A 17495-nucleotide genomic window follows, 5' to 3' on the forward strand; every position below is an offset into this window, starting at 1 on the left:
AAAGGAAACAGCAAAAGACAGCATATACAGTTGGCCTGTACCTACAGATTCAACCTTTGGCAGATTAAAATTTTTTTTTAAATTTACAAAGTTGGTCCCTGAATGATACAGTGAAACAATTATTTACAGAGCATTTGCTTTGTATCAGGTATTATAAGTAATCCAGAGATGATCTGAAGCATACAGAGAGTATACATAGGTTACATGCAATTACTATGCCATTTTTCCCATTGAGGCATTTTATTTGCATGTATGCATTACGTCCCTAGAAAAATAACTCCTGGATTTTCCCTCCTGTGTGTTTTCATCTTGTTTCTTCATGGTCCATGGTGCCCACTGAGGTTGTCAGTACAATGACTCCAAACTGACTGATGGAAGCAGGTTGTTATGCCATTTTTCTACATCTTTGAGTTACTCATCAAATTTGAGGCTGATTATGCCATACTTGTTCAACCTGCCAGTGAGGTTTAGAACAATTTTCCCAGCTCTGTGGTCATCAATAATTTCAAATTTTCCAATGTAAACATGCTTCATCATGACAGCTAGGGACAGGATGATGACTTTGGAGCACGGCCTGATAAGAACCTGGCATTTGCCTCTTTTTTCAGCATTGTTGATACTCTTGAGAGCATCAGCCAGGACATTAATGCTCACCTTTATGGCAACATGGAAAGATGGCAGAAAGAGCTAAAGCATTTTTTTTAAGAAAGTTGAGCATCTAAAAAGTTTGATATCCATGGTGTGTCCCGGAACTGTAGTAGCTAAACAAAAAAACAAACTTTTCCTCTTACTTTCTAAGTTCTTTTAGCTGAGCTAATAATCAAATTAACAGAGACAGATAAATAGGAGAAAATCAATTTTTAATATGCGTGCACAGGGAATATATGTGAAAGCATGAAAATTCCAAAGACAATGAAGTAAAACTGGATGTATATCTCATTTTGACCAAAGGAGAAATGGGGGGAGCAGGGATGGGATTTTAAAGAAAACGAGTAATTTACAGGTAATTGAGGAAGAGCAGAACATACATGGCAGGCAAAATTTTTGCCTCAATGGGACATGGAGTGATCTGGTTACCAGGCCCTGGCTTGGTGCCTTTTTATCTACTATACTTACTACAAATGATGCTCTTAGACTTTCCTTCCTGGAACAGATTTTTCTATATGAATATCTTGGGCAGAAAAAGGAGAGGATCAAATGTTCTTTCTGAGTGTTTTGTTTCTAAATAACCAGCTTAAAATTAATATCCCCAAAGATAGCCTTAGGGTGGCAAAAGTTTAGTCCCCTTCAGTACCAATTCCCTATGGACACACAGGGAAGACTGTACCATATTGTCTCCTTTATCCCTCACAAAGAGTCCTATGAGTAGGTCATGTGTGCTCACTACACAGGTGAGAAACTGAGCAGGCAGAGGAAGCAACACGCCCAAGCTCACACAACAGATCCAGAGGAAAGTGCAGCTTGAGCTGCTCAGAACTATCACCTTCCTATGCTTCTCTCCCTATTGTTTTTCCAAAGCTCACTTACCTTTTACAAACCTGTTTCTATTTTGGGTTCATCGAAGGGATTGGAGGAGATGATCTCCAAAGTGCCTACCAGCCACTTATTTTCTTTTTTCTCACTTCCTCTTTGTTGCCTTTCTAAAAATACCAATGATAGGAGGGGATCACTGTAGGAATTTGGAGCAAATAAAGAGTCATGGTCAAGGAAGGTTAGGGAAAGGAAGATTTTGGTTTTTTTCTCAAATCATTTGAGAAAATAAAAGAATGTAAGAGTCATGGATTCAAAGAGCAGTGCTTTACTTTTTCCCCTCCAAACAATTTCCTTCCAATGAAAGTTCTGAGATTAAGCCCTAAAGAAAAATGAAGTTACAAAATGTTGAAAATGGCTGTGCCTTATAGTATAAAATAGATATTTTAAAATAATTATAACATTTTCTTTCTGATTAAAAAATGTTAACTCCTAATCTTTGTAGGTGGTGGCATAAAGCTCTAGTATTGTTTGGATGATGTAGTGCAGTTGTTTATCACAACTAAAAAAATAATGCATCCATAAAACTTTCCCTAAACGATTTTTACAAAGCATTTGTGCTATTTTTTGCTATATCTATAAAGAATGTAATAATACATCCTGTAATTTAAATTAATGTCTGCTTAGATGTACCATGGTAATTTTGGAGGGGAGCTGGCATAAAGTTTCTATTGCTTTAAAAAAAACTGCAATAGTGCATAATTATATTCATTTAGATTCCTTACCTAAATCTTATTTTAATATTTGTATTACTAAAGCAGAACTTACTGGTAAAATGAAAGGCAAGAGTAGGATATTACATTTATAGGATATATATCTTATTTAAGAGACATGTTCTGCATTCTGAAATTTTAATATGGAATATATATATATATATATAAACACAAATTTTATATATATATATATATATATTACAGGGCTCAGCTGCTAAAAATAGATTTTTCAACCTGAGTTTTCCTAGCTTAAATGTCAAGCGATCCTCTTTATACTTGGTGCCTGTTGAGATGCTCTACAACACTGGTGTTGGAGGAATAAAATTTACCAATAACTATAGTAATGAAAAGGAAAATACAAACATGTAAGGGAAATGGGGAACAATCATTGGGTTATCCAGGAAGAAGCCGTAGCTCTCTGTTTGACTGCCTTTTATCTCACATCTTCATTTATCTAATAGCAACACACTACCCAGTAATGGCAAGTTTTCCACTCAGTGAAGCTAACTTGTATGACAGACCTACATTTTATTTACCTTCAGGAATGTATGATGTCATAAAATAAGTATCCATACATTAGAACGGATTACGTCTTTGTTCTCAGGGATTCAGAGGAGTAGCAATACAGTGCCCATACATGAAATAGACACTTTTCTTCCATTTGCTGGAACTGCATATGAACTTCCCAGCTGGAAGACTTAAAGAAGGTAAACTCGGAAGCTCATGATACACATGGTATTTCAGGCAGTAGTGAAGGTCACGGTGGCCCAAGGGAGTGAGAGGGTTGTGGACACAGCTGAGTATTATGAGGGCACAGTCAGTTGTAGTCTCCAGAAATTCTTAAGGTCAATTTGTCTACTGATGTCAGGTACAAGATTGGCCCCAAATTTAATGAACTTTGCTGATGTCAAATACACCAAAACCCATTGGGATTGCCAAGCTTTTGCTGATTTGAAGCCCCTGGGACTTCCACCGCCCATATGTTTTTATTTAAGGGGCAATTTACCCCAGAAGAGCTCAACAAAAGTTCCAAAATATATTGCCACAACACTAATTTAACCAATTGGCATGCATTTAGGTCATATGTAGACATTTTCACAATATGTGTAAATCCCTTATTAACAGTGTCAGCTGGTGACAAAATCATGTGTAATTCTGGTGCAGAGGGAGACACCCACATATGCTACACTGTGGACTTCTGTGTCAGTCAGGGAGAAAATAGTGCTCTGTGTTCAGGGTGCAAGGGCTCAGATCACTAGGAAAAGCATGAAAAGACCTTATTTAAATGACAATGGCCTGTGAATATCTCTCAGGCTCCAAAACTGCCCAGATTTGATTCCTAATCTGCAAAGCAATCTTCCTGCAGGGTTGAGGATGGCTCCTAGCCACTCGCAGCTCTGTACTTTTATGTGTTAGACCACAGAGGAGGGAGGAGCTTTGCAGCGTAGTTGCTGGCAGTCTACCAGTGGTCCTGCAGGCCTCCTTACTGGTCTAAAGAAATGTGTCAACAATAACTCTTTTATGGCAATCCTGTGCCCACTGTCTTCACACTTCACATGCTAGATCAAAATGAGCATAACGAATGGAGCTATCAAAGCAATCGGTGGAAAGTCCTGACTGGAAAACACCCACACATTGCATACTCCCTACCAGGGCTTTTCCCAGGGGAAAATGGCCCGGAAAGGCAGATGGGACACAGCCAAGAAGGCTGCAGCCTGCTCTGTGCCAGGTCAGCCTCTCCGAACTTCCATCTCGCTGAGTTCATTCTAGGGAGTCATGGGGGTGCTGAAGCAGACAGAGGGAGGCCGAGGGGTGTCGGGGTTTCTCAAATCCCCCAAGGAGCACTGTGACAGGGGACACCCCCAGGCATTATGTCTTAGGAGGGCTGAGAAGAAACAAACATTCAAATCCCCGTGGTGCTGAGATGGAGGGTGTAGACCACAAAGGTCTGTACAATGGAAGGTGTGGGTCAAGATGAAAGGAAGCTCCCATTCAAATGAAGAAACAGTGAGCAGTTTGGGGTTAGGAGTCAGATTCCCACCCCATGCAAATGCATAGAATCAGCTGCTGAAGAAAGGAGCAGTAACCATGGTACTTGTAAGAACTTTACAAATCTGGTCTGAGAAAACCAAGTCTGGGAAGTTCTTCCTGAAAGCCTAGTGGTCCATTTATCCCGACGGGTTCACAACATCCCTTGAGACTCTGAGCAACAGGCAAGAATTTTAAAATCCAACCTAACAAGAACCAAGCAGATCAGGAAGAATCAAAAGAAATCAGTCACTTACAGACGAATGTAAAATTGGTTTGAGGGACAGACATGATTTTATCACACTGCTACAATTTCTTAAGAATGTTGCAAGAGTCTTGATAACAGACAAAACTGTTAACAAACTATAGGATTTCTTAGTCAGGCACTGAATGACTACAACCTACTCCAATTAAATAAATTAAATGAATTTAACAGAGTTTTCTGCATGAACTCATGCAGCCAATGACAACCATTTTTCTGGGTGGAAATCATTTCCAAAGCACAATACTTAGCCATGCTATTTTATTTCTTGTTTCCCAATGTAGGAATGTGTGTGTTTTAAAATGTGAAGTAGGGAAAGCGTATGTTGTATTTTCCAGGCTTTTCTCATTCTGCTTTCACTTGCTTTGCCACTGTTCAGATTACAAGCTGGGAGGGTAAGGGGGGGGTCTCTAGAGGCTTTCTTGAACTTTCTTTCTCCTACTTCTTGAGAAAGAAGTCCAGCCCCTGCCATTCTAGATCTAGCTGGGGGCTCCCAGCTAAGCATTGGTGTTCTCCCCATGAAAATAACAACAATGGCATTGAATGTCAACATCTGTGAAGGCTACTCTGAGACATGGATGCATCAAGATGCAAATGAGACCTTAGTAATTATTTCTGAACACAAACCATGAATATTGTATGAACCACAAAAATGACCTAGCATCCATACTTCATTATTCAGATGAATAGGAGACACTGCTACTTCTACACTAATTATAGCTTTAGTACTGCTATAGTCTGGCCTACTTCTAAAAAATATTTTTGAAGGTACCCAGTTATAGAGTTATCCTGCCTCTTGCCAGTGTCGAGTCCAGAGTGGAGCCCTACATCCTTGACCACCCCCCAGACCACCTACTATAAGCCCAAACCTCTGTGTCCTTCCTAACACTCCCTTGCTGAGATGCTCCACAGTCCCCAAGGTGCATGGTGCCTGCTGCAGCTTGTTAGAACACAAGAGGGTCCTGGCAGTCCTGGAGGTCTTGATGGGAGGCAAAATCAAATAGCGCTTCAACTCCCATCTCTGCAGACAGCTCTCCATTTCCAGCTTCGACCTCCCTTCAAATTCCACTCAAACTTTCAAGCATCTGTCAAATTATTCCCAGATGTCATGCTGCTGGAAATCCAAATTTGGTTTGTCCCAAACTAAAGACATCATCATTTCCCCCATAAAAATCTTCTCTACTTCCTAGAACTTCCATCTCACATAATGGTACTGATCAATTTCTAGTCTCTGAGGCTCAAAATAGGAAACAAAATCTAGAGAAGAATGAAAAGTTGCTGAGTAATATATCAAGAACACTTAAGCACTGAACCAGCTGTAAAATACTACTTGGCTCTTGTCCAAAAAATTATTCTGACACACGTTAATTATGATAGAAACACTTTATTTAAGAAGGGACTGCTGAATTATGTGTGTGCTTTCATTGCTGTGTTCCCACTGTATTTAACAGCACCTAACCTCCAATGTGTTTTGACTATTAAATGAATGACTAATAAGTAAATGAACAGACTTACATTCAAGTAAGTTCTTCACATCAGCAGCACAGATCATGACCGTCTTTTCTAACCAGAATGAAGTCATTTGACCTCTCAGAAGTAAAAACATACCTTACTACTGCTGATGAAAATTTGAAAGGTTTAAGACAGTGCTATATAAATATGAGATCATGTGATGTCCGTAAGTACTGGTTCACTGGTGACAAATACATGTGTGGCCACCTTGGAAAAGGTAATATAGTGCAAGAAAACAGGCAGGTTTGACACTGTATTCCAGGCAGGTTTGACACTAATTTTATCGTGGGACGTTTTACTCTACCTTTCAACTTTATAGGCCTCAGCTTCTTCATGTACAAAATAGTGTAGAGAGTAGATTAAATTACCTTGAGCACTATCAGCAATTCAATGATACTTTTGCAATAAAAAATATTGAACCAAATAATAGATATAACATAAATCCAGACTTTTTTTTGGTAAAATAGTGGGGGAAATGAGGTACCCACTGAGTTTATGTAAAATAGACTTCTTTCTTTGTTACTTTTCCTTTTCCCATCCCCCTGTTTCTTGCTCTTTTTTTTTAAGATTTTATTTATTTACTTTCATAGAGAGGGGAAGGGAGGGAGAAAAACATCAGTTACCTCTCGCACACCACCAGCTAAGGACCTGGCCCACAGATTAGGCATGTGTCCTTGCTGGGAATCAAACCATAACCTCTTGGTTTGCAGGCTGGCACGCCATTCACTAAGCCACAACAGCCAGGGGACATTTCCTGTTCTTTATATTATTTCACCATCTTACAAACGCTGCTTCTGTGAGTTATACTTGTCACATGATCCTGTGCTTATCTGTTCCTATAATAGACTTCCTTCTAGACTTTAAGTTTGGGGAGATCCGCATGCAGCTGCAGACCACTGTAACTGATGTACTACAGGAGTTCAATATCATGTTTAGAACCAAATGGATGAATGAAAAATATGTGGGTAAATAAATGGATTGGCACTGAGGAAACAAGACAACAAAAAACATATTTATTACCTCACTATTCTGAAACATAAAAAGACTTTATTGGTACATTTTCTATATTTCTAATTATAGTAAGTAGCATACACATAGCACACAATTTACTATCTTGACTCTTTCCATGTATGCACTCACATTGTTGTGCCACCTTCACCTTCATCCATCTATGGGACTTTTTCATCTTCCCAAAGGGAAACCCTGGGAAAAAGACATGATCCCGGCTATCACAGAGTTTATATTCAAGTGGAGGAGCCAGGAAATAAAGCAAGCAAATAAATAAAGGGGAACTCTGCCCCTATTAAATGCTAACACTTCATTCTCCCTCCTCCAGCCCCTGGTAACCACAGGGCACTTGGATTGCTTCCACTTTTTTGCTATTAGAAGAATGCTGCAGTGAAGATAGGTGTAGACAGCTGTTCCAGTCCCTGCTTTCAATTCTTTTGGTTAAATACCCAGCAGTGGAATTTCTGGATCATATGGTAGTTCTGTGTTTATTTTCTTTGAGGAACCACCACCATGTTGTCCACAGGAGCCACACCGCGTCGTGTTTACGTTCCCACCCACAACACAAGAGGGTTCCTCTTTCTCCACGTCCTCCCCAACGCCTGTTTCGTTCTGCCCTAGACATCCTATGAGTGTCAGTGATAACTCACTGTGCTTTTGATTTGCATTTTCCTAAGGCTCAGTGAGATTAAGCATCTTTTCATGTGCTTATTGGCCATTTGTTATATTGGGTTATCCAAAAAGTCCTATGGATTTTTCCATAAAATAAAACACACCTTTTTCATTTTCACCAATAATTTTATTGATTTGGATATTTTGAGTATGTCAGCAGTACATCATCCAGCAGGATATCTCCAGCATGAAACTCCACAAACCATTTTTGACATGTTTGATCAGTCGTAGTACCTTCTCCATACACTGCACAACTTTTTTTGCATTTCATTTATTTTTTACCTTTATCAAAATAATAAAAGCACAATATGTCAAAAATACCACATATTTTTCCATCTTCCATTTAAAAATGACTACACAAAATTTATCAATCTTGATTTTTTAATGCATGCTGATATGACAAGTGTCACAATATAAGCTAACGAAATTGTTTCGAATGAAGTTAAAGACAACTAAGCTCTACTGGAGCCATTTTATAGTAAAAAACAAACAAAATGTTGGCCAACCCAACATTTTATCTTCGAGTGAGGACATCGTGGTCATCAGCCCCATGAATGACATTTGAACCCTTGGTCCTGCCATGCGGTTGCTATGTTACTGCTCCAAATGCTTCGTCACCAGCACTAGTGCACATCTTGACCAGCTGTCAGCTAGGTGCCTGGAGGCTTGCATCTGCGGTTCCATTTGACTCTCACCCAGACTAAGAGTGGTAAATGCTGGCGTCCGTTTTGTAGATGAAGCTGAGACAAGCTCCATCTACAAGGGGCTTCTCCAATATAGTACAATTAGTTACTAGCCCAGCTGGAAATCAAATTCTGGATGTCTGACATCAAGAAAGTTTGAGCGAACAAATTGTGTTCTCTGTTTTGATCAACTTCACCAGCACTGACACCATTGTGAAAAAGTAAAATTCCCAAATCCTTTGAATGCTTTCTCCCATTTAGACTTGTTTTAAGTAAGAGCAAACCCTGAAAAGCAGATGCATATCCCAGGCCAGGTCTTTCATCTCAGGCCCATCCTAACCTGGACTCACACAGAGTAAAACAGTTTTCTAAGTTGTAATACAGATGGCCCTCCAGTTTGATTAATGTCATTAAGTAAAATGTTATTATGCATAAAGAAGAAATAAAAGGACCTAACTTAGGGCTTTTTTTATTAGACTTAGCGCATGCTCATTAATCATGCTGGAACTGTTTTGTGTAATTTATGCATTATATATATTTGCATAGTGCCATATAAAATAGATCATTTACTCAGTGAATACCAGTAGCATCACCTCTCCTGCCAGGCTTAGGGATCTACCAATTTCTCTGATAAATCTAATCTTCAATAACTCATGCATGGGGCCAGCTTCCATCAGGAAGCATATATTTGGGTTTGGAGAAGGTCACAATGTCTTTTAAAGCACAAAATGACTCAATCAGGATTATTAGCACCTCTGAGTAATCCCATTACTCAGTGTCCCCCTAAACCCCTTGCCACCTTAGACTCTGTGCATCTGGGTTTGAAATCAATTTCCTGAACTGCTTCCTTTTTTGAATCTGCTGGTTTAGCAACCTCATTGCATTTCTTTCACCTCAAAGCATTTTTTTAAAAAGAAGCTGCAGGTAATTTCTAGAGTTCTATCACGTGAGGTTTCTTTTCTAACACTTCCTAGTAAGTCCTCAGATCTCTAAATCTCTGAAGTGGGTCTTTCCCTGATTTCTTTAAGTAACCCTGTATTAATTCCATTTAAAAAGCAGCTCATTGTTTTTTACAAACTAGTGAAGAGAATTGTGGCACACGTCTCCCCACATTTCTCTAAGAGGTGGCCCTGACCATTGGGGAATAGCGCTGATCAGCCTGACACCTGAAAAGCAGCAGCACTCAAAGGTTATCTACACAGAACACCTTCCCACTCGGCCCCCCAGGGCACGCACAGTCCATTGTGGATGTATTCTCTTAAAGGCCTAGTCCTTGTCAGGGAAAATAAAATATGAAATATCACATGAACAGAGGTTTGGTCTTCCTGTTGCTGCTGAAGCTTTCATAGCAGAGAACTATAAGGAGCAAGAAATTTTGATGAAAAAACACCGGCCTGGGGACCCTGAGACAACTGAAGTTAGCTTGAGATTGCCGAGTTTTTTAGAAAAATAACTGATGCTCAGAGAACAAAGGGGAAGATGTCATGTGGATTTGAAGATAAATATTTAATTTCATATATTGGCCCAGCATGCATGTATTATTTGGTGGCCTTCCTACAAATGTGCTCAGTGTACAGGAGGGCACATAGAGATGTCGATGATTTTCTAAATGAAAGTGGGTTATCTGTTGCAAAAATGGTGGAGATCACTAATGCCAAGCAGATGTGCAAAGAGATGGACACTAAACAGTAAGGACTGCCTGTCCAAGAGGGCCTGACCACCCGTGGTTGTGGCCATATCAGATAGAGATGTGCAACGCACACACAGGATTTCTGAGTCTTAATATGAAAAAAAAGAAAAAGAATGTAAAATAATTCATTAATACATTTATATTGATTATGTAATAAAGCGATACAGTTTTAGATACACTGGTTAGATACATTATTCAAATTCATTTCACATGTTCTTTTTTTTAACTTTTTTCTACATGATTATGAGAAAAAGCTAAAAGGCATTTGCAATTCCCATTGTGTTTCTGTTAAACGGCCCCCATTTAGAACATCTCAGAACCTGGGATGTGATGGGCCTTGCATGCTCCTAAAAAAAGGCAGAGCACCCAGCCTTTCTCCAAATAACCGGACCTCTAAAATCCATTTTGTAGAACACTTATATATCCTCCTTGAAAGGGCAATTTTCTACTGTATACAATTTCAGAAATCTGTCATAATAACATTTCCATCTTTGGCTCAGTTTAACTCAGACTCCACTCCCTGTCACAATGTGTCTCCTAACAAATTGACAAATCCACGATTTTATATGCACTTGACATGTTTGTTAACTCAGCAGATTCAGCTGCAACCTGTGAGGCATATCTCGCTGGTAATGTGCTTTATGATAATCAACTTATTAATTTTATAATCTATGAACCAATTAATATTCTTTAAATAGTAAACCACCAATAACTTTCTAAATATTTGCACATTTTTACGGATATTTAAACAATGGGAACAAACATCAAATTAAACTCACTAGAACATAACTAAGACCACCAATCTATTAGGTAAAATTATTTTAAATGCTTTAATCATCATATAATACATCAAATGTGTAAAATATCAAATTTCAGGAGTCTTTATTTATGAAAGACTCATAGGTTAATGGTCTAAATAGCAATATTTAAATTCATCCTCAAGTAGGAAGTGCATTTGTACAGATGTTGAGTGGAGCTGGAGAGTAAACCAGGAAAGTAGAAGGAGCAAAGGCACAAAGGAAAAGCCATAGCCGCACTGAGGAAGTGCTGGGTCAAGGGCACAGCAGGGCTAGGCCCACATTCACTCACAGGGACAGGAGATGGGAGCTCCACCTCGGCCAGGCCACCCCTAAAAGACCTGGGACAGTCACAGCATGCCTGATAATGTGATACCTTAGCCTACACTTTGCAAAGCATGAACAGAGATAAAGAAAAATGATGAATTCATTTTTAAAATATTAAAATAAATATTTTGTTACACAAAATGTATAAGAAGACTTTTGTGTGTGTTTTGCAGCAAAAATAAAAAGCTCTGAACCTTTACACAGACAGCAATAGACAAACTAACATACTGATGCATCAAGTGGGAATGACACTGGGATATGTGTCATGCAGCCTTCATCCTCAAAGTTAAAAAAGCATTGACGCAAAGTGCTTGGGATTTCCCTGAAGCTAAAATGTTTTCAGCCATACCCAAAGGAATGTACCTCGACCTTCTGAAACATGCAATGATGTTTTGCAAGTTTTTTTCTTTTTTAATTGTTCAATGACAGTTGCCCCCATTGTCCTCCCATTACTCTCTTCTGCCCTACCCACCCCCACTTTCCACATTCAGTCCTGCCACCCTTATTGTCTTCGTCCCTGGGTCCTGCATACATGTTCTTTGACTTGACCCTTCCCCTTCTTTCTCCTCTTATTACCCTCACCCCTTCTTTCCGGTCACTGTCAGTTTGTTCTTTATTTCCATGTCCCTGGTTCTATTTTGTTTGCTTGTTTATTTTGTTTATTATGTTCCACTTACAGGTGGGATCATAGTGTATTTGTCTTTCACTGCCTGGCTTATTTCACTTAGCATAATGCTCTCCAGTTCTATCCCTGCTGTGGCAAAAAGTAGGAGTTCCTTATTTCTTTCTGTTGTGTGGTATTCCATTGTGTAAATGTACCACAGTTTTTTGATCCACTCATTTGCTGATGGGCACTTAGGCTGTTTCCAGCACTTGGCTATCAAAAATTGCACTGCTATGAACACTGGGATGCAGGGGATCTTTGGAATTGGTATTTCAGAATTCTTAGGGTATAATCCCAGCAGTGGAATTGCCCAGTCAAAAGGAAGTTCCATTTTTAGTTTTTTTAAGGAAATTCCATATTGTTTTCCACAGTGGCTGTACCAGTCTGCATTCCCACCAACAGTGTACTAGGGTTCCCTTTTCTCTTCATCCTCTCCAACACTTGTTTATTGATTTGTTAATGATGGCCATTTTGACCAATGTGAAGTGGTATCTCATTGTGGTTTTAAATTGCATCTCTCTAATGGCTAGTGATGCTGAGCATCCTTTCATACGTCTCTGAGCCCTATGTATGTCCTCCTTGGATAAGTATCTGTTCAGGTCCTTTGCCCATTTTTTGGTTGGATTGTTTGTCTTCCCAGTGTGGAGTTGTATGAGTTCCTTATGTATTTTGGAGATTAAAACCTTGTCTGAACTATCACTGGCAAATATGTTTTCCCATACAGTTGGTTCCCTTTTCATTTTGCTGATGTTTTCTTTAGCCACGTGTAAGAGACTGTTCTGAGTGGTGTGGGCCCAGCTCCCACTCTGAGACGTACAGGACCCACACCCATGGATAGGTTCTCCCATGGGGAATCAGGCCTGCAATGTGCCTAGGCTGATTTGAGTCTTGCTTTTTGCTAAAAACTCCCTCACCTGAATTTATGGCAAATATTTATTGCAAAATAACTTTCTAAAATCCATGCTAAACCTTCCAAAGACGAGTGTTACCAGTTCAACCACTTTTGCCTTTTCATTTGCTAATATCCTTCTTCTGTGATGTGATTAGAGGAATTGGCTCCTTTGTTTTCTGTAAAAGGTAACCACCTAATGAAACCAGTGCATAGTAAATGAGGACCATCATGTAATGTGCCAAGAAACCTAATAAAGGCCAGTTCCGGCAAGAGCTACCGCTTTTGCTCCTCTTCGGAGAAAAAGCCATGCTGTCCCTTTTCCTCCACTGGACTCGGTAGTCCATGTGAATGTCTCATTTCATCCATAATGACACAGATACTGTGAGCCAGTGTCCGCATCAGCCATGCAGAAGCTCTTTATTTTGATGAAGTCCAATTTGTTTATTCTTTCCTTTATGTCCCTTGTTCTAGGGGACATATCAGTGAAACTATTAATGCATAGAAACCTGAAATTTTTTTGCCTATGTTCTCCTCTAGGACTTTTATGGTGTTGTGACCTATATTTAAGTTTTTATCCACCTTGAGTTTATTTTTGTGTATGTTTTAAGTTCGTGGCTGAGTTTCATTTTTTTGCATGGAGCTATCCAGATCTCCCAACACCATTTGTCGAAGAGGCTATTTTTACTCGATTTTATGCTGCTTCCCCCTTCCTCAAATATTAATTGACCATTCAGACATGGGCTCTCTATTCTGTTCCATTGGTTTATGTGTCTATTCTTATGCCAGTACCAGGTTGTTTTGATTACAGTGGCCTTGTGCTATAATTTGATATCAGGTATTGTGATCCCTACTACTTTGTTCTTCTTTCTCAAAATTACTGAGGCTATTTGGGGTTTTTTATGGTTCTATAAAAATTTCTGAAATGTTTGTTCTATGTCTGTGAAATATGTCATTGGAATTTTAATAGGGATTGTATTGAATCTATGAATTGCTTTGGGTAATATGGACATTTTGATGGTGTTAATTCTTCCAATCCATGAACATGGGATATGCTTCCATTTGTTTGTGTCTTTCTTAATTTCTTTCTTCAGTGTAGTGTAGTTTTCTGAGTATATAGGCCTTTTACCTTCTGGGTTAGGTTTATTCCCAGGTACTTTATTTTTCTTGTTGCTCTAGCAACTGAGATTTTTCCCTGATTTCTGTTTTTGACATTTTATTGTTGGTGTACCAAAATGCCTTCAATTTCTGAATAGTGACTTTGTATCCCACTGTTTTGCCAAATTCACTTATTAGGTCAAGTAGTTTTTTGGTGTGGAGTCGATTGGGTTTTCTATGTACACAATCATGTTATCTGCAAACAATGACAGTTTTACTTCCTCTTTTCCAATTTGGATTCCTTTTATTTGTTTTTCTTGCCTGATCACTATGACTAGGACCTCCAATACTATGTTGAATAGAAGTGGTAAAAGCAGACCTCCTTGTCTTGTTCCTGATCTTAGTGGAAAAGCTTTTAGTTTTTGCCCACTGAATATGATGTTGGCTGTAGGTTTCTAGTATACAGCCTTTATTATGTTGACATATGTTTTCTCTACTCTCTACATGCAAAAATTTTTACCTAAACCATGATGAGTAAACTAGCTTAAGAATGACTCAGCATGCACATTGATTCTTCTTACAAAACACTACTTTTCACAAAGCCAGCTATAGCCATGATAAGTGAACAATCTAATCTGTCTCTTTGACTGGTTCTGGATTATTAAGTCAGACCCAGCAGAGTCTGGAGATGACTGTGAGTTGGATTGGGTTGGGCCTGTTCTGGATCAGCTTCTGTCCAATCCATCTTCTTTGCAAAGTTCCTCATCAGCCACTGAAATCAAAGAGCCAGACCTTGAGGCCATACAGGTGGTACCTTTTCTTACTTGTCAGGGGTTCTTCATGGAGCCATTCACACATTTGTGCCTCAGTTTTGTTTTTGTGTTTTTGTCTGAAAAAACATGATGATAACACTCACTGTAGAGGTGTGCTAATAGCTTTGAATGAGTTGGTAGACACAGACAACTTACCATGGTATCTGGTATGGCTGATACTTGATAAACCTCAGTTTTCTGGGATAATAAAATGATGGAATAGACCAAAGCAGGGTTGCTTGGTAAACAGTTACAGTTAAATTTCAGGTCAACAAAGAATTTTTTTAGTATGAATATATTTTGGCTTTTTTTTTTCATTTTCTGACTCTGAAATCTCAGCTGGAGCCATACTTTTAAAACTCAGGTTCCAAGGCAAAGAGTGCCAAAAGCCACAATCTCACCCCTGTAAACACTTATTCTGCCTTGCAGTGTGGCCTGTGTAATTCACGGGGCCCAATACAAAGTGAAATGAATGTCTCCTTTTTCAAAAGGTGTTAAGAATCTCCAAACAGAAGCAGCAGAGCATTGCATAAAACCCAGGGCCTGCAAGATGCTCTAAGAAGACAGCCCTACTCCTGCCTTGGATGGTTTCTAGTGGAAAAGTTTGAGAAACTGTGGATGATTTTTACTCTAAGGTTCCTGTAAAAAAAAAAAGCATTCTTTGATGTTTTTGGCACAATGATTTTCCTTCATCAGCCCATATAATTCTGTTTCTCATCTGCATTGCTAGGCTGTGAAATTGGAGCGGTGAAAATACCTCTCATGTACTGATCATTAATGAGCCACAGGTTCTATGCTCACCTTCCACCTACACTGTGTCTAATCTCTACATGATTTCTGAACAGTGAGTATTGTCAAACCTCTACCTCCACCCTTTACACACAGATCTCAGATGCAGAATCTGATCTGAAGCAGTTGAACAAAGGGGCCACTATCAGCAGCTCATGGTCCTTCAGTGACAAAGCAAGACTTGAGCCCAGTTCCTCCTGTGTCCAATCCCTGTGCTCCTCTGTATTTTATCCTCAATTCCTTGTCCTGCTACTTTCACGTTTTAAATACAGAAACCCACCTTAGAAAATATTTTGTCAAAAAGCCAAATAAAAACTGACACCAGGACCCTCTGGAAAGGAGGGCACAAGAGCCTCCAGGGGGCTGAGTCTTTGGGAAAAGGAACCAGGAGGAGAAAGAGCACACATACCACGATCCCAATTTCTTAGCGCACAGTCTATGTGTAGTCCAGTACAGTTCTGGGACAGTTGCCTTGTACGGTTCTAGGACCTGCCCCCTTCTTCAAGCTGAAAGGTCCCCTGTTCCTACTTCTATAGCCCTTGTTAATACACAAAGCTTTGTTGCATCTATCATGCTTTTCTTTTTTTTTAATGGTGTGTAGATAGAACAAACTTATTATACCAGTCTTTTAAAGGTATCTAGTAGAATATAAATCCCATATTAATTTGACATATATCATCATCTATTTTTAAATACATGTAGAAGCATTGCCTAAATTTTTTTACATTCAATATTGTTTTGTGTTAGTTTCAGGTGTACAGTATGGTGGTTAGACAACCATATACTTTACAAAGTGACCCACCCAGCATTTCCAGCACCCAACTGGCATCATATCTAATTAATACAATATTATTGGCTACATTTCTTATCCACATGAGTATTTTGTAAGTACCAATCTGTACTTCTCAATCGCTTCACCTTCTGATAATGCTTTTTTCATTTTCTAAGCTGGATTGATTCCATATAAGCATTCCTTTTGATTATTTATTAACATTTATGGCCTTTTAAAGTAAAAAAGTGGTAGCAAATTAAGAATTCCTTTTTCTCCCCTGAAAGAAACCAGTGCCCCTCCTCTCCTCACCCGGTGGGTGGGAGGGAACCTCACTCCCAGGATGGTTACGCTGGGGGTGAATCTGGAATGTGACTCAGCTTCCAAACTTACTCTTCCACAAAGAGGCCTGAGAGCCTTGTACCCAGCTCTGCCAGCAAGAATCCACCTGTTCAAATGGCCAAATAAAATAAGAGAACAATGTGATTCTTTAGATGACTTTTAAAAATGTATCTTCTCAATTATACTTGACATATAATATTATATTATTTTCAGATCTAGAACATAGTGATTATGTAACTTACAAAGTGATCACCCAATAAACCTTTGATTTAGTTTATAGTGGCCTTTTAGAAAAAAATTATTAACCATTATTGGGTTTAAGTTACCTATTTAACCAACTAATTTATTTATGACATATCTGTGTAGAAATGGCATTCCCATTAAGTACCTTTGTATGCAAATAAGCAATTTCTGGGGCCATCTCTGATCAGGCCCTACTTTATTCTTTATCCAGACAGCAGGTCATTGTCTCCCTTGTTCCTGATGTCATTAATCCACAGACTAACAACTTTCTCTAATCACATCCTCACATACTATATCCCAACCCAAGACACAGTGTACTGGACTCCAGTAGTACAATCCAGATCTGGTAACAAACTTTCTCATTTAGAATGTCGAATAGAACACATGATTCTACCCTGCAGACCAAAGTAAGGATTTATGTTTTTTATTTTTATGTCTGAGACTGTCAGCTGATAACATAGTTGTTCCAATTATGGGCAGTACCTGAAAGTATAACCATGTAGTGGATATACCTCAGAAAATCAAAGTTGTGACATACAGGTTTGATGGCTGATTTTATTCAATTGCTATATTTACACAATATATTTTCTTGTTTATTGAAATATCATCCTGGTAATCTGAACAAGAACTCTACAAAGCAAGAAGTTGGAAAGGAGGAAGGGAAGGG

The 17495-nt window shown here is 38.9% G+C and overlaps 1 pseudogene; it reads right to left on the bottom strand.

The window, feature by feature from the left end:
- Window positions 1-265: 265 nt before the first annotated feature.
- On the bottom strand, window positions 266-6085 carry LOC119057876 (40S ribosomal protein S15a-like; annotated as a pseudogene).
- Window positions 6086-17495: the final 11410 nt, after the last annotated feature.

Source organism: Artibeus jamaicensis, unplaced genomic scaffold, assembly GCF_021234435.1.
Source record: "Artibeus jamaicensis isolate MK-2021 breed Jamaican fruit bat unplaced genomic scaffold, CSHL_Jam_final contig_426, whole genome shotgun sequence".
NCBI classification, from domain to species: domain Eukaryota; kingdom Metazoa; phylum Chordata; class Mammalia; order Chiroptera; family Phyllostomidae; genus Artibeus; species Artibeus jamaicensis.